Here is a 16,739-nt window from a genome sequence, read left to right as displayed (position 1 = left end):
GTTTCATTGGCGCATGTTTTTGCGCGCTCTTCCTGTAGTTACTACGGAAGTGAGTTGGCTGCTGTAAGAGGTCTAGTCTGGTGAGCGGGTTCCTTATTTCTTAGAGTCTAGATTGCCTCGGTTATTCTCCGGTCTGGGGAAGTCAGGTAAGCACCTCAGCAATGTTTTGTTGAGGTGTAGAGGTGTGCTGCAGGGGTCCTGGGTTTTTTTGTTTGACATTAACGTTTTTTTTTATTTTTTACTATAAAACATTTTCAAAGTTTTTATTTTTATTTTTATTTTGGAATTGTGTGCCAGAGATATATCAGGAGGACTTGCAAGCAGTTACTTTCACTTTATGTTTAGACTATAATGTTTAGCCTCCTATCCCTTTTTGTTCCTCATGTATAGAGAGATCATTACATTACAGGGATAGGCTTTTTGATACAGAACCTTCATTTTCTAAGGAGAATGTTGTTCAGGAGTCTCCTGTTCACGCTGTTGCGCAGCTTTCTCCCCAATCATCCCAATCATCTCAATCCTCTTCTCAGACAGTGCACTGTGTTTCGTCTCAGGTTGGTTTTTCCTTGCAGGATATGGCTACTCACATATCCTCTGCTGTATCTGAGGCTTTGTCTGCTTTTCCTGTATTGCAGGGGAAGCGCAAGAGGAAGTATAAGGTTTTTGACTCTGTTGGAGTTATGTCAAATGTTTCTTCCCATAGGTCTGAGGAGGAAGATACATCTTTAGCGTCTGAGGGTGAATTTCAGACTCTAATAGTGTAATTCATTCTGCTGATTCTGAGGTTGTTTCTTTCAGATTTAAGCTGGAGCACCTCCGTTTGTTACTTAGGGAGGTTTTGACTACTTTAGATGACTCTGATTTGACGGTCATAGTCACTCCCAAGAAGGCTAGTAAACTTAATACTTTTTTGATGTTCTTTTCATGGCAGAAGTTTTCTTTCATGTAATTAGCAAGAGTCCATGAGCTAGTGACGCATGGGATATACATTCCTACCAGGAGGGGCAAAGTTTCCCAAACCTCAAAATGCCTACAAATACACCCCTCGCCACACCCACAATTCAGTTTTACAAACTTTGCCTCCCGTGGAGGTGGTGAAGTAAGTTTGTGCTAGATTCTACGTTGATATGCGCTTCGCAGCAGGCTGGAGCCCAGTTTTCCTCTCAGTGTGCAGTGAATGTCAGAGGGATGTGAAGAGAGTATTGCCTATTTGAATTCAATGGTCTCCTTCTTCGGGATCTATTTAATAGGTTCTCTGTTATCGGTCGTAGAGATTCATCTCTTACCTCCCTTTTCAGATCGACGATATACTCTTATGTACCATTACCTCTACTGATTCTCGTTTCAGCACTGGTTTGGCTATCTACTATATGTAGATGAGTGTCCTGGGGTAAGTAAGTCTTATTGTTTGTGACACTCTAAGCTATGGTTGGGCACTTTATTTATAAAGTTCTAAATATATGTCTTTAAACTTATATTTGCCATGATTCAGGATGATCAATATTCCTTATTTCAGACAGTCAGTTTCATTATTTGGGATAATGCATATGAATAATATTTTTTTTTTCTTACCTTAAAATTGTTTCATTTGACCTTTTACCCTGTGGGCTGTTAGGCTCGTGGGGGCTGAAAATGTTTCAATTTATTGTGTCATTCTTGGCGCTGACTTTTTTGGCGCAAAAAATTCTGTTTGTCACTTCCGGCGTCAAACTTGACGCCGGAAGTTGTTCGTGTTTGCGTCATTTTTTTGACATTTTGCGCCAAAAATTTCGGCGTCACCGGATGTGGCGTCTTTCTTGGCGCTAAAAATTTTAAGGCGCCAATAATGTGGGCGTCTTTTTTTGGCGCTAAAAAATTCTGCTTGTCTCCACCTTTTTTTCACATTATTTCAGTCTCATTTTTCATTGCTTCTGGTTGCTAGAGGCTTGTTCATTGGCATTTTTTCCCATTCCTGAAACTGTCATTTAAGGAATTTGATCAATTTTGCTTTATATGTTGTTTTTTCTTTTACATATTGCAAGATGTCTCACATTAACCCTGGATCAGAATCTACTTCTGGAAAGATGCTGCCTGATGCTGGTTCTACCAAAGTTAAGTGCATTTGCTGTAAACTTGTGGTAACTGTTCCTCCGGCTGTAGTTTGTGATGAATGTCATGATAAGCTTGCTAATGCAGATAGTATTACCATTAGTAATATACCTTTACCTGTTGTTGTTCCTTCAACATCTAATACTCAGGATGTTCCTGTTAATATAAAAGAATTTGTTTCTAAATCTATTAGGAAGGCTATGGCTGTTATTCCTCTTCCAGTAAACGTAAAAGGTCTTTTAAAACTTCTCATTTTTCAGATGAATTTTTAAATGACCGTCGTCATTCTGATTTGTCTGTTTCTGATGAGGATATTTCTGGTTCAGAGGATTCTGTCTCAGATATTGACACTGATAAATCTTCATATTTATTTAAAATGGAATTTATTAGCTCTTTACTTAAAGAAGTTTTAATCGCATTAGAAATGATGTAATTTCTGAAGTAATTTCTAGGGAATGGAATAATCTGGGTACTTCATTTACTCCTTCTCAAAGGTTTAAGAAACTGTACCCTGTGCCATCTGACAGATTAGAGTTTTGGGACAAAATCCCTAAAATTGATGGGGCTATCTCTACTCTTGCTAAACGTACTACTATTCCTACAGCAGATAGTACTTCCTTTAAGGATCCTTTAGATAGGAAGATTGAATCCTTTCTAAGGAAAGCTTATTTATGTTCAGGTAATCTTCTTAGGCCTGCTATTTCTTTGGCTGATGTTGCTGCCGTTTCCACTTTTTGGTTGGAGGCTTTAGCACAACAAGTATCAGACCATAATGCTCATAGCATTCTTAAACTTCTTCAACATGCTAATAACTTTATTTGTGATGCCATCTTTGATAACATTAGAGTTGATGTCAGGTATATGTCTTTAGCTATTTTAGCTAGAAGAGCTTTATGGCTTAAAACTTGGAATGCAGATATGTCTTCTAAGTCAACTTTACTTTCTCTTTCTTTCCAAGGTAATAAATTATTTGGTTCCAAGTTGGATTCTATTATTTCAACTGTTACCGGGGGGAAAGGAACTTTTTTGCCTCAGGACAAAAAAATCTAAAGGTAAATATAGGGCTGCTAATCGTTTTCGTTCCTTTCGTCAGAATAAGGAACAGAAGCCTGACCCTTCCCCTAAAGGAACGGTTTCTGTTTGGAAACCTTCTCCAATGGAGAAAATCAAAACCAGCTCCCAAGTCCACATGAAGGTGCGGTCCTCATTCCAGCACAGCTAGTAGGGGGCAGGTTACGATTTTTCAAAGACATTTGGATCAATTCAATTCACAGTCTTTGGATTCAGAGCATTGTTTCACAAGGGTACAGAATAGGTTTCAAGGTAAGGCCGCCTGCGAAGAGATTTTTTTCTCTCTCGCATTCCAATAAACCCAGTGAAGGCTCAGGCATTTCTGAAATGTGTTTCAGATCTTGAGTTGGCTGGAGTAATTGTGCCAGTTCCAGTTCTGGAACAGGGTCTGGGTTTTACTCAAATCTATTCATTGTACCAAAGAAGGAGAATTCCTTCAGACCAGTTCTGGATTTAAAGATATTGAATCGTTATGTAAGGATACCAACATTCAAAATGGTAACTATAAGGACTATTCTGCCTTTTGTTCAGCAAGGGCATTATATGTCCACAATAGATTTACAGGATGCATATCTTCATATTCCGATTCATCCAGATCACTTTCAGTTTCTGAGATTCTCTTTTCTAGACAAGCATTACCAGTTTGTGGCCCTTCCGTTTGGCCTAGCAACAGCTCCAAGGATCTTTTCAAAGGTTCTCGGTGCCCTTCTCTCTGTAATCAGAGAACAGGGTATTGCCGTATTTCCTTATTTGGACGATATCTTGGTACTTGCTCAGTCTTCACATTCTGCAGAATCTCATGTGTCGTTTCTTCAAAGACATGGTTGGAGGATCAATTTACCAAAGAGTTTGTTGATTCCTCAGACAAAGGTAACCTTTTTGGGTTTTCAAATAGATTCAGTGTCCATGACCTTGTCTCTAACAGAAAAGAGACGTCTGAAATTTGTTTCAGCCTGTCGAAACCTTCAGTCTCAATCATTCCCTTCGGTAGCTTTATGCATGGAAATTCTAGGTCTCATGACTGCTGCATCGGACGCGATCCCCTTTGCTCGTTTTCACATGCGACCTCTTCAGCTTTGTATGCTGAAATAATGGTGCAGGGATTATACAAAGATATCACAATTAATATCCTTAAATCCCAATATACGACAATCTCTGACGTGGTGGATAGATCACCATCGTTTAGTCCAAGGGGCTTCTTTTGTTCGTCCAACCTGGACTGTGATCTCAACAGATGCGAGTCTGTCAGGTTAGGGAGCTGTATGGGGATCTCTGACATTGCAGGGGGTTTGGGAATCTCAGGAGGCGAGATTACCAATCAACATTTTGGAACTCCGTGCGATTTTCAGAGCTCTTCAGTTCTGGCCTCTTCTGAAGAGAGAATCGTTTATTTGTTTTCAGACAGACAATGTCACAACCGTGGCATATGTCAATCATCAGGGTGGGACTCACAGTCCTCAGGCTATGAAAGAAGTATCTCGGATACGTGTATGGGCGGAATCCAGCTCCTGTCTAATCTCTGTGGTTCACATCCCAGGTGTAGACAATTGGGAAGCGGATTTTCTCAGTCGCCAGACGTTACATCCGGGCGAATGGTCCCTTCACCCAGAGGTATTTCTTCAGATTGTTCAAATCTGGGGACTTCCAGAAATAGATCTGATGGCCTCTCATCTAAACAAGAAACTTCCCAGGTATCTGTCCAGATCCAGGGATCCTCAGGCGGAGGCAGTGGACGCGTTGTCACTTCCTTGGAATTATCATCCTGCCTATATCTTTCCGCCTCTAGTTCTTCTTCCAAAAGTGATTTCCAAAATTCTAATGGAACATTAGTTTGTACTGCTGGTGGCTCCAGCATGGCCTCACAGGTTTTGGTACACGTACCTCATTCGGATGGCCAGTTGCCAACCTTGGACTCTTCCATTAAGACCAGACCTTCTATCTCAAGGCCCTTTTTTCCATCAGGATCTCAAATCATTAAATTTGAAGGTATGGAAATTGAACGCTTGATTCTTAGTCATAGAGGTTTCTCTGACTCAGTAATTAATACCATGTTACAGGCTCGTAAATCTGTGTCTAGGAAGATTTATTATCCAGTCTGGAAGACTTACATTTCTTGGTGTTCTTCTCATAAATTCTCCTGGCATTCTTTTAGAATTCCTAGAATTTTACAGTTTCTTCAGGATGGTTTGGATAAAGGTTTGTCTGCAAGTTCCTTGAAAGGACAAATCTCTGCTCTTTCTGTTCTTTTTCACAGAAAGATTGCTAATCTTCCTGATATTCATTGTTTTGTACAGGCTTTGGTTCGTATCAAACCTGTCATTAAATCAATCTCTCCTCCTTGGAGTCTTAATTTGGTTCTGAGGGCTTTACAAGCCCCTCCGTTTGAACCTATGCATTCTCTGGACATTAAATTACTTTCTTGGAAAGTTCTGTTCCTTTTGGCCATCTCTTCTGCTAGAAGAGTTTCTGAGTTATCTGCTCTTTCTTGTGAATCTCCTTTTCTGATTTTTCATCAGGATAAGGCAGTGTTGCGGACTTCATTTAAATTTTTACCTAAGGTTGTGAATTCTAACAACATTAGTAGAGAAATTGTTGTTCCTTCATTGTGTCCTAATCCTACGAATTCAAAGGAGAGATCTTTACATTCTTTGGATGTAGTAAGAGCTTTGAAATATTATGTTGAAGCTACTAAAGATTTTAGAAAGACTTCTAGTCTATTTGTTATCTTTTCTGGGTCCAGAAAAAGTCAGAAGTCCTCCGCCATTTCTTTGGCGTCTTGGTTAAAGTCTTTGATTCATCATGCTTATGCGGAGTCGGGTAAATCCCCGCCTCAAAGAATTACGGCTCATTCTACTAGGTCAGTTTCTACTTCCTGGGCGTTTAGGAATGAAGCTTCTGTTGATCAGATTTGCAAAGCAGCAACTTGGTCTTCTTTGCATACTTTTACTAAATTCTACCATTTTGATGTGTTTTCTTCTTCTGAAGCAGTTTTTGGTAGAAAAGTACTTCAGGCAGCTGTTTCAGTTTGATTCTTCTGCTTATAATTTCAGTTTTTTTCATTATTAAGATTAAAACTTTTGTTTTGGGTTGTGGATTATTATTTTTCAGCGGAATTGGCTGTCTTTATTTTATCCCTCCCTCTCTAGTGACTCTTGCGTGGAAGTTCCACATCTTGGGTATTTATTATCCCATACGTCACTAGTTCATGGACTCTTGCTAATTACATGAAAGAAAACATAATTTATGTAAGAACTTACCTGATAAATTAATTTCTTTCATATTAGCAAGAGTCCATGAGGCCCACCCTTTTTTTGTGGTGGTTATGATTTTTTTGTATAAAGCACAATTATTCCAATTCCTTATTTTGATGCTTTGGCTCCTTTCTTATCACCCCACTTCTTGGCTATTCATTAAACTGAATTGTGGGTGTGGTGAGGGGTGTATTTGTAGGCATTTTGAGGTTTGGGAAACGTTGCCACTCCTGGTAGGAATGTATCCCATACGTCACTAGCTCATGGATTCTTGCTAATATGAAAGAAATTAATTTATCAGGTAAGTTCTTACATAAATTATGTTTTTCCTGTTCCTGATCGTGTTTCAGAGATTATTACACGGGAATGGGAGAAGTCTGGAATTCCTTTTTCTCCTTCTCCAAATTTAGGGAAGATGTTTCCTTGCGGATTCTATTAAGGAATGTATGTTCACCAAGGGTTCCAATGGCAACCTGCTGTGTGTATTGCTACGGTTACCCATGCGGCTGCATATTGGTTTGATGCATTGTCTGATTCTATTCAGCAGGATACTCCTCTTGAGGAGATTCAGAATAGAATTAAGGATTTAAAATTGGATAATTCTTTTATTGTGGATGCTTCTTTACAGGTTATCAAGTTGGGAGCAAAGATTTCTGTCTTTACTGTTGTGGCACGCAGGGCCTTATGGTTAAAGTCCTGGTCTGCAGATGTATCATCTAAATCTAAGCTTTTGTCCATTTCTTACAAGGGTAAGACCTTGTTTGGGCCGGGTCATCAGAGTAATTTTTGTTCCTTTCGTTACTTCTCTGGTAAGTCTTCCACTTCCTCCTCCAAGCAGGAGGAGCCCAAGCCCTCTTGGAAGTCCAATCAGTCCTGGAGCAAGGGGAAGCAATCTAAGAAGCCTGTTGCTGACTCAAAGTGAGCATGAAGGGGCTGCCCCCCGATCCGGGAATGGATCACGTGGGGGGCAGGCTTTCCTTTTTCGTTCAAGCCTGGGTTTGAGATGTTCCAGATCCCTGGATGGTAGATATTGTGTCCCAGGGATACAAACTAGAGTTCAAGACTTTTCCTCCTAGGGGCAGGTTTCTTCTCTCCAGGTTATCTGTAGACCAGAAAAAAAGAAAGACATTCTTAAGTTGTGTTAAGGATCTTTCCTCTAGCTTGGGTATTGATTCACAATAGTAATTATGATGATCCGTGGACTCACCGTGTCATTAGAAAGAAAATTAAATTCATGCTTACCTGATAAAATTAGTTTATTTCTTGACACGGTAAGTCCACGGCCCACCCTGTTTTTCAGACAGTTTATTTTTAAATAAACCTCTGCACCTTATATTACTTCCTTTCCCTTTGGTCGAAAGACTGGGGGTTGTGGGTAAGGGAGTGGTATTTAACAGCTTTGCTGTAGTGCTCTTTGCCTCCTCCTGCTGGTCAGGAGTGATATTCCCAATAGTAATTATTATGATCCGTGAACTCACAGTCTCAAGAAAGAAACAAATTTATCAGGTAAGCATAAATTTCATTTTTTCTTTTTTTCTTTTTTCTGCCTACCCTCTTCTTATCAGGGTTATAGCCAAGTAACACTTTTGCACTTCACAGCCCTCTGGCAACTCTGTGGAAATATGTATTTGCACATTTTAGAAAATAGGTGCCTGACCCTTTAAGACATCCATTAACTGGAAGAACTACCTAATAAAATTAACAACCCTTAAATCCGCAAACACCAACTTCGCAAACTACCTAATACATCTTTTAACCCCTAAACCGCCAACCCCCCACTATTAAAAAAACAAATTTAATGACTAAGCCCCCTAACCTAACACCCCCTAAATTAGCCCCTTAATTGCAATAAAAATAAACTACATTACAATAAAAAATACATAAAAATTATAATCTAATTACAAAAAATAAAAAAGGCTAACATTAAAAAAATAAACATATTATCCAAAATAAAAAAATTAAACCTAATCCCTATGAAAATAAAAAAGGCCCTCCAAAAGAAAAACACCTCTTAATCTAATGCTAAAATACCATTAGCCCTTTAAACCCCCCGAAATAAAAAAACTAACACTAATAAACCTAATGACCTGAAAAGGGCATTTGTATAGGCATTGCCCTTAAAAAGGCATTCAGATCTTTTTCACTGCCCTTAAAAGGGCATTCAGCTCTTTTGAGATTTGCCCCAAAAAAAAACTAATCTAAAAAACAAGCCCTACCCAAAATTAAAAAAAAAAACTAACACTAAAGCCCCAAATAGATACTCACAGTTTCAGAAGTCCGGCGTAGAAGGTCTTCTTCCAGGCGGGTCCATCATCTTCATCCACAGCGAAGGCGGAGCAGTCTTCCCAGAAGTGGCACTCCTCGGCGGTGGCGGTCTTCTGCGAAGGCGTGGAGGTTCCTCTTCATGCGATCGTCCACTGCACACTGAAGAAATAATTCAAGGTACCCCATATTTATTGGGGTACCTTGAATTCTTATTGACTGAAATTTTCAAAATCAGCCAATAGGATGAGAGCTACTGAAAACTTATTGGCTGATTTGAACAGCCAATAGGATTTTAGTTGCTCTAAAAATTCAGCCAATAGGAATTCAAGGCACCCCAAATTTATTGTGGTACCTTGCATTCAATATTCAGTATACCACGGACATCGGATGAAGAGGAGCCTCCATGTCACCCGAGGACCGCCGCCGCCGAGGATCACCACATCTGGGAAGACTGCTCTAGACCTCTGTGCCGCTTTCGCTGTGAATGAAGATGACACCCACCTGCAAGAAGACCTCCGCCGGACTTCTGAAACTGTGAGTACCTATTTGGGGCTTTAGTGTTGTTGGTTTTTTTTAAATTTTGTGGGGTTTTTGTTTTTTTAGAGTAGGGTTTTTTGGGAGCAAATCTCAAAAGAGCTGAGTGCTTTTTTAAGGGCAGTGAAAAAGAGCGGAATGCCCTTTTAAGGGCAAGGCCCATACAATGCCCTTTTCAGGGAAATGGGTAGATTAGTTTTATTAGTGTTAGTTTTTTTGTTTGTTTTTAGGGGTTTGGTAGGTGGGGGGGTTTTACTGGTAGGGGGACTTTGTTTATATTTAATGTAAAAGAGCTGTTTAACTTAGGGCAACGCCCTACAAAAGCCCTTTTAAGGGCTATTAGTAGTTTAGCATTCGATTAGGGGGGTGTTTTTATTTTGGGGTGGTATTTTCATATAGATTAGGTTTAATTTTGGATAATGTGTTTTTTTTTTCTGTATTTTTTTGTAGCTTTGGGGTTGTATGTACAACGCTTATCAACTAGTTATATATAAATGACTTTAAATAAAGTTTTCTCTGCGGTAAACTGGTTTCTCTAGCCCCGCCCCTCAGCTTCCCAGGCCTTACAATCCCTGTGGGGGCTTTTACTAGGCAAAAATCAGCTCAGGAAATTATAGGTCTGTATCTTCTAAAAGCTACTTAATGAGTAATTCCGATTATCATATCTTAGTGAAGGAATAATATAGATTTTATTAAAGAGACAGAGACGAGTATTTTGCTTTTAACTTTTCCTTTACTGCTCACACAGAGATTTAAAGATAATATATATACATTTAAAACATCATAGAAAACAAAGAGTAAATCAGAGACCAATGAGAATGCATTCTGAGAAGGTAAAGACCTAAAGGACCAATCAGAAGAGTCTCAATAACTATATAATGACCAACAAGTAGAAACTCCTCCTCTCTTATCTTTGATATGGAAGAAAGTGAAGAAATTTCCAAAAATAAGAAAAAATAAAGTCACAAAAGGATGAACAAAGTCCAAACAAAACTTGAACTGGAGAAAATTGATAGAAGAAGTCGATTTTCTTCTTGAAAGAACTTGAAGATGATTTGATTGTAGAACTGGAACAATCTCTTTCAGCAGATGGCTAGTAAACCGATACTTGGTTGTGGAAAGACTTAGAGCCCTGGGATTGCAAGAGTTGACGCTAAAGAAAATAATAAATAATAATTAACACATATAAACCATAAATAAAATAAACAAACAGACCTCATAGAATTTAAGGGAGGGAAGTAGTAAGAGTATGGAGGTTATGTCAAACACCTTTTTGACAGGTGACACGGCCCCCCTTTCACACCGTTGACATGTGACACGCCCCCTTCCTCCTCCCCTAATCCCGCCCCTTTTCACTCCCCCACTTTCACACCCCTTTTTAATATCAATTTGATATAAAATTGATATAAAAAGGTGATTTTGATATAAATTTTTATATTAAATTGATATAAAATTGATATAAAAAATATTAAAAATGTGATTTTGAAATAAATTTTATATTAATTTAATATAAAATTTATATCAAAATCACCTTTTTATATCAATTTTATATCAAATTGATATTAAAAAGGGGCGTGAAAGTGGGAGTGAAAAGGTGGGCGGGATCAGGGGAGGAGAAAGGGGGTGTGTCATCTGTCAAAGGTGTGAAAAGGGGGCGTGTCACCCATCAAAAAGGTGTTTGACATAACCTCCATACTCTTACTACTGAGGGAAAATAAACAATATGAGAGGTTGGAAAATACTCGTCTGTCTCTTTAATGAAATCTAGATTATTACTTCACTAAGCTAGGAATAATCAGAATTTTATTACAAGGACAGAGACTCATATTTTGCTAGTTCAAAGCTAGCAAAAATAAAACAATAATCAACGATAAATAAATCATGAGACCAAATGGTAAGGAATAGGTTAATGGGTTTAAAAAAAAATTGTTTAAAAACATTATCAAAAGACCAATCGGCAGCATTTAAAATATCTTGAAGGGATACAGATTTTGAAAAAGCTTTAGAAGCTGCAAGAAAATTGTTTCTTCTGTAAGCTCAAAAACCTTTGTTACAGGGCTAAGGGTATCCAGTATTTTTTCCTGGCAAGACCTCAAAAACCTGTCAGGGCCTCTTCTTAAATTAATATTTTTGTGGCCAATACATTTTAATACATTTTTGTCAATATTAGGGGTAAGGTGAGTGTTACTAGGCAATTCTGGGTCAGGGCACTCAGCTCTTAAAGTGGATTTAGTTTTCTTAGAAAGGGGCCTTCTAATGTAAAAATCAATACATTTAGCTACTCTTTTTGAAGGGCGCCATGGGGAAGAACGGGGATGACGAATATCATTAGGATCAGTATAGGGAATTTTTACGTTTAGGGGATTCTTCTGATGAAGAAGAGGACTGGGAAATAAAAGATACATGAGATTGCCAGGAGTAAAAAGATTCATTATCAGAATCAGCATTAAACATATTTAAATTAAATGTTTTATTATACTGTATTCAGAGGGAGTGTCTGAATCTGAATCTAGAGGGAGTTTACGCTTACAAGATGTTTTAGAGTTCTGGGAAATTCAGATTCGGAATCTGAGTCAGAGATTTGCTTAGTGTCGGCAGTGCTGCTCAGGCATGGAAATGTCAGAACTGTGCTTATGTGACTTTGTATTTTTAGCAGAAATAAACTTTAATTCTTTCTCAGGAAGGGAAATATGCTTAGTTTTGCGTGTAGCTTTCTTTGGCATATTTTGCTGAATATTACTTATATGAATAGCAGCAGACTGAATCCGATTCATCTGCTGTTTAAAATGGTTCAAAAGAGCTATTAATCATGCTGTACTGATTTTTCAGAAATAAAGACTCTTTTCTCCTCAGACATGTTATAATAAATATATATAATAAGTATTGGAAAATAATACAAATTATGAAAATTTGTGAAAATGTATATTATTAAATATAAATTCAAAAGAAACTGAGGTAAAATATTGTCCTTACCAGTATAGGGAATCAAACCACTAACTCTGAGGCTATAAAACTGACAACTTAACCACTATGCTATTTGTGCAGTGTGTTGAAGTGGAAGCACAATACTTTAATGTTAAATAAAATATTAAATATCCTAAATACAATATTGAAATATTTTTTCTCTACCAGTATAAGGATTCAAACCAGGAACCTTCAGGTACTAAACTGATTGCTGAATGAAATGTTTGAGCTTACACCACCAGAATTAACTATTAAATAAAACAATGTTGCAAATGATGCTAACAGCTTCGAGGAATGGAGGGCAGCTCTCAAGGGCGGGAAAAATAGGCGGGAATGACTCGTCAGCTGGCGCACGTCAAAATGGAGGCGTGTCAAGCCGACAAGTCATCCAAGATGGCGGCCGCCACCAGAGGCAAAATCAGAGAGAGAGATACAGCTCTCTAGGTAAGGAAATATGCAAAATAAAGTAAACGAAAAACTGGGAAATAATAATAAGAACAGGAAAATAAGTAAAACGGCATAGTTATCAAAACAGTACAGAGAAAAATCTTGATTTTTTTTTTATTTGAAAGAAAACAAATAAACAAAATACAAAACCAAATAAAAATAAATAATCAACAGATAAGATAAGAATGGTAAAGAAGTACCAAACAGCAATATAAATGAAATATCTGAAAAAACAAAAGGAATGAAAGAAATAAGAAAAAATAAAACAAATATAATAAAAATAAATAAATAAGAAAATATAAATGTAATAACAATTGAAACAGAAGAAATGTAAATTGCAAATATTGAATGATATACTACAATAAGTAAAATCAATATAACTTATCTCTCTAAGCAGCAAAGAGAAAAGAGGAGGAGTTTCTATTTGTTGGTCATTATATAGTTATTGGGACTCTTCTGATTGGTCCTTTTGGTCTTTACCTTCTTAGAATGCATTTTCATTGATCTCTGTATTTTACTCTTTGTTTTCTATGATGTTTTCAATGTATATATATTATCTTTAAATTGTAATCAGGTAGATTACAAGTTATGCACGCTATAGGGAATTTAACAAACGCAACAAAACTTGCGTTATATCACCCCCTATAGCGCAGCCATTACAAGTTTTCAAACAGCCGCCTTGTGTGTGTGATATGGTTGCCTTGAGCTCCATACCGCACACAATTCAAGCGCTGTTTTGACGTGCTCGTGCACCGCTTTCTCCATAGACATCAATGGGGAGAAGGTGTCAGAAAAAAATCTAACACCTGAAGCGGGGATTGAAAAGCTCCGTAACTCAGCCCTGTTGACGTCTATGGGGAAAAAAAAAGTTATGTTTAAACCTAACACCCTAACATAAACCCTAAGTCTAAACACCTCCAATCTGCCGCCCCCAACATCGCCGACACCCTACATAATGCTATTTAACCTCTAATCTGCCGCTCCCCGATATCTCCACAACCTAAATAAAGCAATTAACCCCCAACATCGCCCACACGATAATAAATCTATCAATCCCTATTCCGCCGCCTCCCCCAACATCACTAACCACTAATTAAATCTATTAACCCCTAAACCGCCAGTCCCCCACATCACAACAACCTAAATGAAACTATATTAACCCCTAACCCTAACGTAACCCTAACACCCCCTAACTTTAACATAATTAAAATAGAGCTAAATTAAAGTTACAATTATTAACTAAATAATAACTATTTAAAACTAAATACATACCAGTGAAATAAAACCTTAAGATAGCTTCAATATAGCTAATAGTTATATTGTAGCTAGCTTAGGTTTTATTTTTATTTCACAGGTAAGTTTGTATTTATTTTAACTATGTAGACTAGTTAGTAAATATGTATTAACTATTTACTAACTACCTAGTTAAAATAAATACAAACTTACCTGTGAAATAAAACCTAAGCTGCCTTACACTAAAACCTAACATTACAAAAATTAAAAAACAAAATTATCCAAAAAATTTAAAATTATTCCTATTCTAATACCCTGTTTAAAAAAATAAAAAACAACCCCAAATTAAAAAGCCTAATCTATATTAAACTACCAAGGGCCCTTAAAAGGGCCTTTTGTGGGCCCTTAAAAGTGCCTTTTTGTAGGGCATTTGCCCTAAAGTTAACAGCTACAAAACAAAACAAACACCCCCTAACAGTATACAACCACCGCCACCCACCCCACCCCCCCAAACCCCTCTTTTACCTGAAAAAAAATTACAAAGACCCACTAACATTACACCCCCCCCCAACCCACAAAATAAAAAAAAACTTAGCTACCCCATTTCCCTGAAAAGGGAATTTGTATGGGCATTGCCCTTAAAAGGGAATTTAGCTCTTTTGCATTGCCCATGAAAAGAGCATTTAGCTTGTTATGAAAAGCCCAAACCCTAAAACTAAAAAAAAGAATACCCCAAAAAACTTTAAAAATCCTAACACTAACCTCTGAAGATCCACTTACAGTTGCTGAAGTCCCGCTTGAAGGATCTTCATCACAGCAGCTCCATCTTCATCCCAGCGGCTCCATCTTCATCCCGGCGGCTCCATCTTCATACAGGTGACTCCATCCCCACCCAGGCGGCAGGCGCTCAATCTTCATCCAGGCGGCATCTTCCATCTTCATCCTTGCGGCGTCTTCTATTTTCATGCCGGCGGCGTGGAGCGGATCCTCCCTGAAGACATCCGGCATGGAGCCTCCTCTTCATTCGGTTGCCCCGGCGTACACTAAATCTTCAATGCAAGGTACGCAATTCAAAATGGCGTCCCTTGCATTCCTATTGGCTGATTTTGATTTTGGAAATTCAAATCAGCCAATATTATGAGAGCTACTGAAATTCTATTGGCTATTCAAATCAGCCAATAGAATTTATTTAGCTCTCATCCTATTGGCTGATTTGAACAGCCAATAGGATTTCAGTAGCTCTCATCCTATTGGCTGGTTTGAATTTTCCAAAATCAAATTAGCCAATAGGAATGCAAGGGACTCCATTTTGAATCCGCGTACCATGCATTGAAGATTCAGTGTATGGCGGCAACTGTAATGAAGAGGATGCTCCGCACCGGATGTCTTCAGGATGGATCCACTCCGTGCCGCCGGGATGAAGATAGAAGATGCCGCCTGTATGAAGATGGAGCCACCGGGGTGAAGATCCTTCAAGCGGGACTTCAGCAACTGTAAATGGATCTTCGGGGGGTTAGTGTTAGGATTTTTTTAAGGTTTTTTGGCAATGGGTAGATTAGGTTTTTTTATTTTGGGTGGGTGGGCTTTACTGATGGGGGGGTCTTTGTAATTTTTTTTTACAGGTAAAAGAGCTGTTTAACTTAGGGCAAAGGCCCTTTTAAGGACTATTGGTAATTTATTTTAGGCTAGGGTTTTTTTTTTATTTTGGGTGGGCCTTTTTATTTTATAGGGCTATTAGATTAGGTGTAATTCTATTTTATTTTTGATAATTTCGTTTGTTATTTTTTGTAATTTAGTATTTTTTTATTTCTTGTAATTAGATAGTTTGTAATTTTTATAGAAGTGTTAGGATTTTTTTAATGTGTATTTTACTTTTCTTTTATTGGTGTTAGTTTAATTTTAGTTTAACCCCTTAAGGACAAGGACATTTTTCAATTTCTTACCTTTAAGGACCAGGGCTATTTTTACATTTCTGCTGTGTTTGTGTTTTGTGTTTAGCTGTAATTTTCCTCTTACCTCATTTACTGTACCCACACATATTATATACCATTTTTCTCGCCATTAAATGGACTTTCTAAAGATACCATTAATTTCATCATCCTATATTGTAAAAGGCCGTGTGTTTGTCTGACGCCGTCATGCGCAGTAGAGACTGCGCACGGACAAACACACCTGGTCGTCAGTTGTAGTAGTAGTGCGCACTGCGGAAGCTGCCTGGTGGGGGCGTGACCGGCATCGGGCGTGCCGTGATGGGGGGCGTGGGCCGGCGGGCGTGACCTTGCGGGAGCGCGCGGGAGGGGCGTGGCCTGCGGGAGGAGACCCAGAGGAAGGAAGGAAGAATTTAGAAAGAAAGCAAGCAGAAGAGGGGGGAAGAGAGTGGGAGAGAAAGAGGGGGGGAGAGAGAGAGCTCAAAAGAGAGGGGGGAGAGAGAGCTTAAAAGAGAGGTGGGAGAGAGAGTGCAAAAAGAGGGAGAGAGAGCGAGAGCGCAAAAGAGAGGGGGAGAGAGCGCAAGAGAGGGGGAGAGAGAGCGCACAAAAGGAGGGGGAGAGAGCTCAAAAGAGAGGGGGGAGAGAGCACGCTAAAGAGAGGGGGGAGTTAGAGCGCAAAAGAGAGGGGGGAGAGTTTTAAAAGAGAGCGCAAAAAGAGGGAGAGAGAGAGCGCAAAAGAGAAGGGGGAGACAGAGTGCAAAAGAGGGAGAGAGAGCACAAAAAAGAGGGGAGAGAGCGCAAAAAAGAGGGGGAGAGAGCGCATAGGGGGAGACAGCACAAAAGAGAGGGGGGGGAGAGAGTGCAAAAAAGGAAGGGGAGAGAGGCGCAAAAAAGAGGGGTGAGAAAGCGCAAAAGAGTGGGGGGGAGAGAGCGCAAAAGAGGGGAAGAGAGAGTGCAA

The 16,739-nt window shown here is 38.8% G+C and overlaps 1 protein-coding gene across 2 annotated transcripts in view; it reads left to right on the top strand.

The window, feature by feature from the left end:
- The window catches only part of LOC128652488 (chloride channel CLIC-like protein 1), a 983,232-nt gene that overhangs the window by 735,220 nt on the left and 231,273 nt on the right, over nt 1–16,739 (top strand). The gene's annotated exons all lie outside the window — the stretch shown is intronic.

This window comes from Bombina bombina, chromosome 1, assembly GCF_027579735.1.
Source record: "Bombina bombina isolate aBomBom1 chromosome 1, aBomBom1.pri, whole genome shotgun sequence".
Taxonomy (NCBI): Eukaryota; Metazoa; Chordata; class Amphibia; order Anura; family Bombinatoridae; genus Bombina; species Bombina bombina.
This window is presented reverse-complemented; position numbering and strand designations above follow the sequence as displayed.